This window comes from Cavia porcellus, unplaced genomic scaffold (assembly GCF_034190915.1).
Source record: "Cavia porcellus strain 051 isolate PalLab524CR breed Dunkin Hartley unplaced genomic scaffold, mCavPor4.1 scaffold_29, whole genome shotgun sequence".
NCBI lineage: Eukaryota > Metazoa > Chordata > Mammalia > Rodentia > Caviidae > Cavia > Cavia porcellus.
In genome coordinates, this window is record NW_026947512.1 from 46,569,532 (window position 1) to 46,583,059 (window position 13,528).

Sequence of the window (13,528 nt, forward strand, 5' to 3'; positions counted from 1 at the left end):
TCCTTTATCAAAGATAAGGTGGTTGAGTGTGTTTGTAGTTGTGGTTGTATCTTCTAATCTATTCCATTGATCTTCGGCTCTGTTTTGATTCCAATACCATGTTGATTTTACTACGGTTGCTTTGTAGTATAACTTCAAGTCAGGGATTGTGATGCCTCCTGCTTTGTCTTTGCTGCTTAGAATTGCCTTTGTGATTCTAGGTCTCTTCTGGTTCCAGATGAAATTTAGGAGTAATTTCTCTAGATCTATAAGGTATGTTGATGGTATTTCTCTTGGGATTGCATTGAATCTGTATAACAGTTTTGGGAGAATGGCCATCTTCACAATGTTTGTTCTTCCTATCCATGAGCAAGGGATGTCTTTCCATTTTCTGAGATCATCTTCAATTTCCTTTTTCAGTGTATTATAATTTTCACTGTATAAGTCTTTCACTTCTTTCGTAAGAGTAATTCCTAAATATTTCATTTTTTTGCTTGCTAATGTGAATAGTCCAGTTTCTGTTATTTCCCTCTCTGTGATTTTGTTGTTCGTGTATAGGAATGCTATTGATTTCTGAGTATTGATTTTCTATCCAGCCACATTACTGAATTTATTTATTGTATCTAAGAGTCTTTCAATGGAGTTTAGGGGGTCTTCTATGTAGAGTATCATGTCATCTGCAAACAATGATAATTTAACTTCTTCTTTTCCTATCTTTACCCCTTTTATTCCTCTTTCTTGCCTAATTGCTCTGGCTAGTACTTCCAGTACTATATTAAATAGGAGTGGTGATAAAGGACATCCTTGTCTTGTACCTGATTTTAAAGTAAAGGCTTTCAATTTTTGGCCATTTAGTATGATGCTGGCTGTTGGTTTGTCATAAATGGCCTTTATTATATTGAGGTAAAGACCATATATTCCAATTTTCTGTAGAGTTTTTATCATGAATAAATGTTGGACCTTATCGAAGGCTTTTTCTGCATCTATAGAAATGATCATGTGATTCTTATTTTTGGCTTTATTGATATGGTGGATTACATTTATTGATTTGCGTATGTTGAACCATCCTTGCATTCCTGGGATGAATCCCACTTGGTCATGGTGTATAATCTTCTTGATGATTTGCTGGATCTTATTTGCCAATATTTTATTGAGGATTTTTGCATCTGTGTTCATTAGGGAGATCGGTCTATAGTTCTCTTTTTTAGTTGGGTCTTTCTCAGGTTTTGGTACTAGAGTAATATTTGCTTCCAGGAATGACTTAGGAAGGATTGCTTCCCTTCAATTTCATTGAATAGTTTGAGGAGTGTCGGCATTAGATCTTCTTTGTATTTCTTGTAGAATTCTGCAGTGAATCCATCTGGGCCTGGGCTCTTCTTGGTGGGTAAGGACTTAATTACATTTTCAATTTCATTAACAGAGATTGGGTTATTCAACAGTTTTACATCCTCTTGATCTAGCTTTGGTACTTCATAAGAATCTGTCTATTTCTTATGTGTTATCAAACTTTTGAGAGTAGAAGTTTTCAAAATAGGTGTTGATGATCTTCTGTATTTCTATTGGGTCTGTAGTGATTTCACCTTTTTCATTTCTTATTGCATGAATTTGAGCTTTTTCTTCCCTTTTAAAAATAAGGTTGGCTAGGGGCTTATCGATTTTATTTATTCTTTCAAAGAACCAACTCTTTGATTCGTTGATTCTTTGGATTATTTTCTTGGTCTCTATTGCATTGATTTCTGCTCTGATTTTTATAATTTCCTCTCTTCTTTTGGCTTTGCCTTGACTTGCTCTTCTTTTTCTAGCTGTTTGAGGTGTAGCATCAAGTTATTTATTTGTATTCGTTCTGTTTTACTGATGTGGGAACTCAGTGCAATAAATTTTCCTCTCAGGACGGCTTTCATTGCATCCCACAGATTCCGGTAAGTTGTATCTGCATTTTCATTTTCTTTTAGGTATTGTTTAATTTCTTCTTTAATTTCTTCTGTGACCCACTGATTACTCAAGAGTGTGTTATTCAGTTTCCATGTGTTTGCGGGATTTTTGCAGTATCTTTTATCAGTAATTTCTAATTTCAGGGCGCTATGATCCGATAACATGCAAGGGATGATTTCAACTCTTTTGCATTTGTTTACATATGTTCTGTGAGCTAATATATGGTCTATTTTAGAAAATGATCCATGTACTGCTGAGAAGAATGTGTATTCTGATGTTGTTGGGTGGAACATTCTGTATATGTCTATCAAACCCATTTGTTCACAGGTGTGATTCAGTTCTGTTATTTCTTTGCTCATTTTCTGTCTGGTTGCTTTGTCCCTTGCTGTCAAAGGCATGTTAAGGTCTCCTGTTACAATTGTGTTACTGATAATTTGAGTTTTCATTTCTGTTAATAGTTGTTTTATATAACTGGGTGCTCTGGAGTTTGGTGCATATATATTTATGATAGTTATCTCTTCCTCTTGGAGTTTCCCCCTAATGAGTATGTAGGGACCTTCTTTGTCCTTTATGATCATAGTTGGTTTAAAGTTCATGTTGTCTGCAAACAGATTGGCTACTTCTGCTTTTTTTGGGATTCCTGCTGCATGAAGTATTGTTTTCCATCCTTTGACTTTCAGTCTGTGAGTATTCTTCTGGGTTAGATGGGTTTCCTATAAACAGCATATAGTTGGGTTTTGTTTCTTGATCCATTCTGCTAGTCTGTTTCTTTTGATTCGTGCATTGAGACCATTTACATTAATGTTATAACTGTTATATGCTGGTTTATTGTTGACATGTTATCTCTCTGCTGTTGCATCTTTATCTTTCTGTTCTGTTTAATTATCTGCTTTGCTTAGTGGTTTTTTCCTTTGTGTATCTAAACTGTCTCTCAATATTTTTTGCAGGGCTGGCTTGGTGTTCATGAAGTTCTTCAGCTGTTCTTTGTCATGGAAGTATCATATTTCACCATCGATTTTGAATGATAGTTTTGCAGGATACATCAGTCTAGGTTGGAAATCATTTTCTTTTAAGATCTGGAATACTTCACTCCATGCTCTTCTTAACTTTATTGTTTGTGCTGAGAAGTCTGCTGTGATTCTGATAGGTTTCCCTTTATAAGTGATCTGTGTTTTCTCTCTGACAGCTTTTAATAATCTATTCTTGTATTGGATTTCTGGGATGGTGATTATTATATGTCTGGGTGTAGTTTTATTTTGGTTATGACTATTTGGAGTTCTATATGCTTCACTGATCCTGATGTCAGTTTCTGATCTCATGCTTGGGAAATTTTCAGCTATTACTTCTCTAAATATCCTCGTGACATCCTTCATGTTGTCTCCCTTTCTTTCATTAATCCCTATCATTCTTATGTTATTCTTCTTTGCATCGTCTTGCAGTTGTTGAATTGTTGTTTCCTGATTCCTTGTTATTTTCAAAAGATCTTTCCTTTCCTGTTCACTAGCTGCAATCCTGTCTTCAAGGTCTGAAATTCTATCTTCACTTTCATTAAGGCGGTTTTTACAACTTTCAGTGGAGTTTTTTATTTCCTGTATATCTCTGTGCATTTGCATTATGTATTCTGTTTGTTTCTTATATTGCTCGCCTAGGGATTCTATCTTTTTGTTTAGTTCCTCCCATTTTTTATCTGTGTTTTCTTTAGATATATTTAGAATCTCTTTCATTTCTTTTATCATTTCTTCTTTTATCTGGGAGATTATTTTGAGTTTGAATTTCTTTAAAGCTTCCTGGAGTTGCTTGTCAATTTCAGTAGCTATTATGTCTGATATATGAGGTGGATGGGATATATTTTCTTCTATATACATCACTCCTAGGGTTTCTTGAGATGGGCTGGAGGTTTGAGGTTGTAATTTGGTCTTTCGTTTTGTCATTTTCCTATATTTCTGTGTTTCAAGTGTTATTTGAAAGCTTCCTCAGGATCTGTTGAAAATCCCCTTCTATGTTTGCAGCTACTGAGGCTCTGGCACCACGCTGCCCCAAGACATTGGGCCTGCAGAACCAGTGGCCCTCCTCTGCCTGCTCAGAACTCAGCAGTTCCAGACAAGCTGGAAGTTCCAGACAAGTGTCCCTGACACTGTGCGACCACCTGCCCCTTGGAAGCTCCACAATTCTTCAATCGCAGCTGGGTTAGGGTACTCACCACAGGCTGCGGTGCCTCAGGAACCTGTGATCCCTCCCTGCTTGCAGAGATATCCACAGTCCTCCAGACACACGGAGAGGCCGATGCAGGCACCCCAGATCCGCCCAGCTCCTCCTCTGTACACTGATGGCTAGGCGTGGCAGCAAAACAGGCTGGGCTCCAGGGATAGTGTGGGCCCTCCCACCCGTCGGGAGCTCAGCAGTTCTCCAAGTGCAACCGGGATGGGGAGGCGGATGTAGAGGCCTCAAACCCACCTCTCCCCTTCACTGCACCTGGAAGCCTGGAGGGACTCCAACAGTCTGGGTGGAGATATCCACAGTCCTCCAGACACACAGAGAGGCCGATGAAGGCACCCCAGATCTGCCCAGCTCCTCCTCTGCACACCAATGGCCAGGCGCAGCAGCAAAACAGGCTGGGCTCGGGTGATAGTGTGGGCCCGCCCACCTGTCGGGAGCTCAACAGTTCTCCAAGTGCCCAGGTGTATGAATTTTAAAGTCCTCTATTTCAGTGTCTCTTATCATGCTCCTGATGGGCTAGATGTTTAAGATTGTATTTTGCTTTCTCATAATGTCATTTTCACCTTTCAGGCTAATATTTGACCTTTCAGTCTCACTAGTCTCAATTGTCAGTAGGGTGTATATCTTAGGGTCCTACTGGGTGGGTGATGTTTGTCCAATTGCTGGGTACCACAATGAAGAGGTGGGCCAGCCACCTGAATTACACTTCCAGGGTCTGTTGGGTGAGGCCTATATTCTTCCCTTCTTCCCTGGTTGACTATCCTAGGAGTATTGTTGTAAGTCAGCCCTTAGTCCCCGCTGTCTCCATGTCTTCAGATTATTACTCATCACCATATCTTCCTGTGTATAGCGTTCGCCTTAGCAGAGACTGAACTGTGCCACTGCATGACTCATAAACCATTTTAATTTCCTCCAAGTTGGGAGAGCCCTTACTGGCACATTCCTCAACCTACCTGATGTTCTCTGTGGAGGAAACATTCACCCACACTCTTGACAAGCTCTCCAAGGTCCTAATGCTGGGTGGAGCTTTGCTACTGCTTTTGTTTACCCACTGAAGACCTTTATTTTAGGAGCAAGCTCACCACACTGACAGAAGCCTGCTGAGATCTTCTGTTTCAATGAGGGGTTATTGAGTCTCCCATCAACCAAGCACAGTTGATCCACTGCTGTCCAATGTTCTGGAAGGAGGAGTGAGAGGCAAAGATAAACAGAAATACCATGTCCAGGTCATTGGGTGGCCCCAAAGGTCAGTGGGATGGTGGGGATGCAGAAGCAGTGCAACATGGCCTGACTTTGTGTGCCAGTGGTGGCACAAGGGGTATAGAGTGTGCTGGGATGGCACAGTGGTATAGCCTGCCTAGGATCTGCATACCAGTGAAGATCCCAGGATTCTAAGTGTGGCGGGGTGCATGGGCATGGAAGTGACACAGCCCAATTCAGCCCTGCATGCCAGTAGTGTCTAAGAGGTGTCAAAAAATTGAGTTGTATTTTTGAAGAAGATATTTCTGTTATAGTTAAAAGTTAAGCCTTGATCATGAGGAATAAAATAGATCTTTCCAAATAAAAAAATTATAAATAAAAAAGGAGGAGGAAGAAAGAATTACCAGTCTTATGAAGTTGAAATTTATTTTGAGTTTAGTCAAAGTTTTGTCAGTGATGCATATTGGAATCCAAATTTTTATATCTGTTTAGATGTAATATACTTGAATGTGGTATTGAATTTGAAATCAAATCAAATATTCTACCCTTAGTGGACTTCAGAGCTGCTCATTTGGTTCTGACTTGGCCCATAGGAAACCCTACAGGAAATAAATTAAAAGCACCACAAAGTTATATCCAAAGTTTCAAGCTCAGCTAGCCTGACCAGAACAAATGACTATCTCTTATGAATTCCTCTGGGTCCTAGAATACCCAGATCCCATGCTAGGCTGCGACCTCTTGCATAAACTAAAAGTTCATCTCAGTTTTGAAAACAGCTGCCCCTACACTGCAAATGGACAATGGCCCACCCGAATTCCTTAGCACCAAGGTCCTTGCCCTATATCCTGAGGGTGAAGGACATTTATTATTGGAAAACCCTAAAGTTTTAAATGACAATGAGCTATTGCACTACTGGATGCAGGAAATCCCTGGGGTTTGGGCAGAACATAATCCTCTTGAGCTTATACCTCAAGCCATTCCTATTCAGCTCAAGAAATATCCTATCAGTCTGAAGGCATACCAAGGCATAGTCAGACATATACTAAGGTTAAAAGAACATGGTATATTAAAATCATGTGTCCCCCCTGGTATACCCCCTTTCTGCCTGTTCAGAAGCTGGGAACCTAGGATTACCAGCTGGTGCAAGACCTCAGGAAAGGAAACAAAATAGTTGTTACTCTCCATTCTACTGTACCTAACCCCTACAATTTGTTGAGCCTGTTGAGGCCTGAGTGGATCTGGTACTTGGTATTGGATTTGAAAGATCCTTCTTCATTCTGCCCATCATTCAGGTAAATCAACCTATTGTTGCCTTTGAATGGACTGACCCCACTACAGGAGAGTCAGAACAATTGACTTGGCCATGCCTGCCACAAGGTTTTAAAATGTTCCCATTCTTTTTGATTAGGCTTTGGCAAGACTTTTAGGGTTTTAGAGAGAACTACCCAGATGTGACACTCTTACAATATATTGATGACATTCTGGTGGCAACAGATTCATATGAAAATTGTGCAAGTGCCACTCAAGCCCTCTTCAGACTGGGCTATAATATCTCAGTTAAAAAGGCTCAGCTATGCCAAAAGCAGGTAAACTACTTAGCTTGCCAAATCCATGAAGGAAAGAGGACTTTTTCCTTTCAGCAGATACAAGCTATCTGGCAGAACCCAGATACGACTAAGAAGCAGGTATGAGAAATTTGGGAGCCATAGGATATTGTTGGCTTTGGATTATTAACTTTGCTAAAATAGCCCAACCACTTTATGACTCATTGAGAGGAGCCACTCAAGACCTAGAGTGGACAGAATCACAATACTAGGACTTTAAGCAACGGAAATCAGCCTTAACAGAAGCTCCAGCTCTGGCCTTACCAAATTTGCAAAAACCTTTCTCCCTCTACATTGATGAAAAATGAGGGATAGCGAAAGGAGTGCTGACCCCAAGTCTAGGACCATGGCAAAGGCCTGTTGCCTATCTTTCCAGATGGCTGGCTTGCTTGTGGTTGATTGCCTTGGTGGCCCTCCTGGTGAAAGAGGCCCAAAAGTTCACATTTGGACAAAAACTCTTGTTTCCTCTCATTCACCAGAAATTCTTATTAATGGTCTACCAGATCGATGGCTGTCTAACTCCCAAATTGTGCACTATCAGGCACTGCTCCTGGATCCAACTACTATGAGTTTCAAGGAAACAGAAGCCTTAAATTCTGTTATCCTGCTGCCTTATGATGACCCCTCCTTGCCTCTACACAATTGTATTGAGGTCATTGATCACCTCACAGGACTTCAACCATATTTGACAGATGAACTGCTACCTGGAATTCCATCATATTTCTCTCATGGAAGTAGTTATATCTGTCAAGGTAAGCAGGTTGCAGGAGCCGCTGTCACTACAGGCTCTCAGATTCTATGGAAGAAAACCTTGGAGCAGGGGATATCAGCTCAACTAGCTGAACTCATAGCTCTTACTGAGGCTCTCAAGTTGTCAGAAGGAAAAGATATAAAGATTTATACTGACAGCAGATAAGTATTCTACTGCCCATGTCCATGGGGCCATTTATCAGGAATGAGGTTTATTGACTTCAGGGGGCCAAAAGATCAAAAATGCTACCCAAATTTTGGATTTGTTGGCAGCCATTTGGATGCCAAGGAAGGTGGCTATTATCCATTGCAAAGCCCATCAAGTGGGAGATGATCATGTACATGAGGAAACAATCTCGGAGACACCACTGCCCAAAAAGCAGCCACAAAATCAGTGGCGATTGAGACAGTCCTGACATTGCTGCTGATTCCACCTACTCTGTCAGAGCCCTTTTACACTCAAACAGACTTGCATTTGGCAGCTCATTTCCAAGGGAAGCCTGATATCCCTGGGGGCTGTTACCAACTGCTTGATAAGTAGTCCTCTTCCCTGAGTTCTTGGGATGAGAACTCATCCACCAAGCTCATTGATCCACTCACCTGGAAGGATCAAAACTCACTGTCCTTTTTCGAGATTGTTTCTTTATCCCATGGTTATTGAAGCTTACTCAGTCTGTGAGCCTTAGATCCCCTCAGTGCCAGTTGGTGAACCCAAAGTGACCACAACAAATGGAAACCATTTGTTATCATGGGACTATGCCTGGAGAACATTGGAAAGTAAGCTTTACAAAAATGGGGAAGCCTGGACTTCAAGGGTATAAGTATTTGCTAGTAATGATTGATACTTCCACTTGATGGATTGAAAACTTTCCCAATAAGTCTGAGTCTGCTCTGATAATACCAAAATGCTTTTATATAAGGTTGTCCCATGATTCAGCCTCCTTTTATTGACAGAGTCAGACAATGGCCTGGCTCTTACAGCCCAAATAACTCAAAAACTAACCCAAGCTTTGCAGATCGATTAGAAACTCCATTGTGCTTACTGGACTCAAAGTTCAGGACAAGTAGAAGGGATAAACCAGGCCTTGAAAATGGTAATAACTAAGATGGCATTGTAAACTGGTGAGAACTGGGTGAGCCTCCTTCCTTCTGCCCTGTTGCACACGTGATGTACCCCCCTATGTTGCAGGTGTTTCCCCTTTTGAAGCTCTATATGGGAGACCTCCTCTTCTTATTCCTTAGATTTCTGAGGAAAAATTAATTTATCTGGCTAATAAAGATCTCATTAAGTTCCTCCAGGCCCTTTTCAGGCAGTACTAACTTCCATCCACTAATTATTCTGACAACACCCTCTGACTGCTGTCCACTTTGAAAATGAACACCCTGCAGTGGAACCTGGGACATTAGTCCTCATCAAGAATATCAATGTGAATCTCTCAAACCATGGTGGTAAGGACCCTACAGTGTGGTTCTTAGCACTATGACCATCATTAAAGTCACTGGAAAGCCTGCTGGATTCATCATTCTCACTTCAAGCCAGTTCTGGCCTCCAACAGTGATCAACCTAGAGATAAGTGGACTGCTGTTCCCTCCAAGGATTCTTTAATTTTTTTTTGTCTTTTTTTTGGTACCAGGGATCGAACTGGGAACCAGGGAATGACTGCCTGCTTGCAATGCAAGTGCTTATGCCACTGAGCTAAATCCTCAGCCCCCTCTCCAAGGATTCTTTAAAGCTTAAAATTGCCAAATGTATCTCATAACCTTGTTCTTATGTATTCTTCCTTATGGACATACCTCATAATCCACTGTTTGGAACTTAAAAAATTACTGTTTCTCTGGTAAACTATTAATAGTCAATGCTACTGTCTATGGGATAATTAAGATATATTTATGTGCCCTATTAAATAACATCCCAACAAAAATTAGACAAAAGAGAATGTTGTTGAGTCAGTATGCCACACTGCATGATTGATTGCTAATGGAGCCTTGCAGGGACCTACAAAGTAAAAAAAAAATTGCAATGCACTGGCTGGTATCTTTGCCCCCAAAAGCAACAGCTAGCCTCTGATCACACTAGTAGATTTTCACAGTCCCTAGAGACAAAATATTTTTGTAGACATTGGAGTTGTAAATCTATATCTCCTTGGCAGGGAAACAAAGGGGATCATTACCTTTTCCTTATGTGGGAGACCCCATCTTTCTGCACCCTCAACCAGTGTAATCTTATAACTTTCAGGCCCAATATCCCAACCAATCCTCTTTGGAAAACAGGATTACATTATGGTATTAGGTTATGAGTCTCCAGATATGACCAGGAAAGCACCTTTACCATTCAGTTATTTCCTGGGCCTGTTTGGACAGCCTCAGCCAGACCCATAGGCCCTCAGGCTCCCCAGCCACCTCAATCTCTTCCTGTCACCCATCTTCCACCCCTTTCCACTAGACTTCCTGCTCCTGAGACCTTTTTTACCTCTGCCATTTCTGCACCATCCCTAGACCCCTTCTTGCCTATGGACATTGCTTACCAGTTTCTCAATCTTAGTGCCCCAAACCTCACTGCTGACTCTACCTGTTTTCTGTGTCAACCTTTGTTCCCTTTTTGAGAGACAAATGTTCCTGGAATTAGCAGACCAATGGCTGTAAATTCCTGTAAGGAAGAAAAGGGCTAACCACTGACAGTGAACATCTCTGACCTCAAACAAGGGGAAACAAAGGCCTTCCTCATTCCTGCTCACTATATACTTTGTGGTGCCTGCAGTTAATGGGCTATAAAACTCTCAAAATTCTAACTCAGTTAGAATTTTGCAATTCTAACAGCTTTGCAAACCCCATCTGTACTTTTTCACTGGTTCCAGCTTAAATAAAAGCACTCTTTCTTTTTAAAAGACATCTTGCCCTGTTTTTTTTTTTTTTTGAACAACATCTTGGGGCTCATTTTGGGGTACATTACCCAGGAAACTTCCACTAAACAAACCCCACCACTTATGCAGAAGTCAGATGTAAGGCTTTCATATTTTCATCACCTTTTAAAATTCCACCTCTACAGGCATAAATCACTGAAGGGACTCCTGGTTCCATATGTATCTTCTCTTTAGTTTTAGAGAAACTTTCTAGGATTTGGTTATACTTCTTAATCCTAAACTTTTAGTAAATATCAAGGTATCAAAATCATTTTGTGGATGAGAATACAATATAGAGAGATGGTTTCCTATACATGTTTGATTTTGAACTTTTCCCTATCATGATTTTTTTTACTAGTATGACTCTTAGTTTCTCTAGAAATAAAAAGAAACCATGCCTTAATGCTTAAAATTCTGCTGTAACCACAGATTGCCCATTTTCCAAATACTCTGAGGGTCTGTAACATATTTATTCATTATATTTACATAATATTGAAATTCTTGCTTAACTATTTGAAAAAATTTGAAATTTTACTTACTAAAATTATTTGATTAATATTATAATCATTACAGTCATCTTGGTTTTTAAAAATAAAATGATATGGGATTATCAGAGTACTACAAAGGATGGTTACTAATCAAGGACAGTGCACTGCTTTATGAACCACAGGTGAGCATAGTTAGTCACATGCAAGTGGAGCAGTGGATCTACTTAATTCCCCATTCAGTGGGCATCTAATCTAAATACACAAAACACTGCACCTTCTACACAAGAGTTCATCCTTTTCCCTATAAATGTAAGGAAGTGTTATCATGAGCCTTAACACTTGCAGTAAGGAATAAACAAACCAGTAAGAGAAATATAAACCACCAAAGACAAAACTAAACACAAAAGTCTGTGAGACTCCATTGAAAGGTTCAAATTTTTATCTTTTTTATTGAAAATATTTTTAGAATGCATAAATTACTCTCTGAATCATAATCATGCCACTTCCTTCTACTCAGTTACACAGAAAAAAGCATTGTATAACCTCTCACTCTGAAGTGGACCTTCCTGGGTATATGCTCTCACTTGCACATGCACTTAATAAGACAAAATTCGATGCCAGAGAGCCCACTGGTTGATGGATAAGCATATATATTTAGTTAATAGATACCATTTCTCCTCTATAAACAGGCAAGCAGATTGCTGAGAGAAGATTGAGATCCAAGGGAGGAACTTAGACACTGAAGCTCCTGCACACAACAGACTCATTTAAACCACCATGCTGCATGCAACTGCCTAAATAGTGAAGGTTTAACTTTTACAGAACCTACACAATAGGAGAGAGCCTAAAACAAATAAAATGGGATTTAAAAATTAAAAACATACATAAAGTCAAACATAGATCCTGAAAACTTTTCTAATAATTGAGAATACCATAAAATATTTTAAAATTTCTACCATTCTACCTTATTCCCTAAACATGTAAAGCTCTTCCATGTGATTCTGACATCTTTGATTTCTATTTTTCCAGAAATTTTCTCAATTCTTATGTTAAAACTCAACTGTCTCCTTTAGGAGGAAAAGTCTTTTATGATTTATTTAATTTTTAATAAAATCATTTAGGTGCTTAGTACAAAGATCAAATTTTGAATGCACTCTGTCCACAACCTGGAGGGAAACATGGCAGGTTCCTACCCTGACTTAATTTCAAGTATTTAAACAGTATGCATCCTTTAAGAAATGACATAGAACAGCTTTTTCCATGTATTTTGTATGGTATATTTTACATCTTTTTCCCTCAAGCTGGAGATAAAAAAATTCAACAGTGGAATAATCAAAGTATAAAATACAGAAGACATTTTGTCAGTGTCATTGGGATCACTGGATTTGGGCTGCACATACATAAATATCAAAGTTCCATAGAACACTGTGAGCATGGTCAAGAGGGACCCACAGATAAAGAAGTCCTGTACCTGCCTCCACAGATTTAATGTTGAGAAAGGCTTCTAGGATGAGCAGATAGGACACAAGGACCACCAGAAGAGAGGATATCAAATTAAAACCTGCAAATGCTGAGATTATAAAATCAACTTCCTGAGTATCTGAGCAAAGTAAGGATATCAAAGGGATATGGTCACAGGAAAAATAATATATGACATTGTATCCACAGAATGACAAAATGACAATCTGTATGACAATTGGAAGAGAAACAAATGTGCAGTAGTGATAAGTAATCGCCACTAGTACCCAACATATTTTTGGTGACAAAAGGGCTGTGTAGAGGAGAGGGTTACAAATGGCCACACAGCAGTCATAGGACATGACAGACAGGATAAAATTCTCAGTACCAACGAAAACAAGAAAGAAAGCCAGCTGTGTGGCACAGGGGTGATAGGAGATTTCATTTTTATATGCCACAAAATTTACCAGCAATTTTTGTCCCACAGCTGTTTACTAGCCAATAGCAGTGTGAGCCAGGTGCCTAAGAAGAAAGTACATTGGTGTTTGAAGCCTGGAGTCCACCTGGGTGAGGAAGATCATGCCGAAGTTGCACACCAGTGAGGTCAAGTAGACAACAAGGAACAGCACAAAGAGTGGAGCCTGCAGCTCAGGAAGATCTGTGATGCCCAGCAGAATGAACTCAGTCACCACTGAGATTTTGTATTTCTCCATCTGGATTTATCAGAATGTTTATTCTCAATAAAATAGATTTCAAATATTATCACATCAGGGATATTTATTATTATGCACAGGTAGTATAAGTAAGATACATCCACTTTTTCCAATTCAAATTGATTGAATGTAAAATTTATTTTTACAAGTGACCTACTGGATTAAAATTTAACTATGATACACAATTCCATAGAGATGATGAATATACACAGAGATTTGGATGTGTTTTGGAGTCTTCTATGCAACATGCCTCCAAATCTTCTTTCAAATATGACAGATATTAATAT

The 13,528-nt window shown here is 39.5% G+C and overlaps 1 pseudogene; it reads right to left on the reverse strand.

Annotated features, from left to right (window-relative positions):
* Positions 1–12,301: 12,301 nt before the first annotated feature.
* On the reverse strand, positions 12,302–13,241 carry LOC100717965 (olfactory receptor 8K3-like; annotated as a pseudogene).
* Between the last annotated feature and the right edge of the window lie 287 nt (positions 13,242–13,528).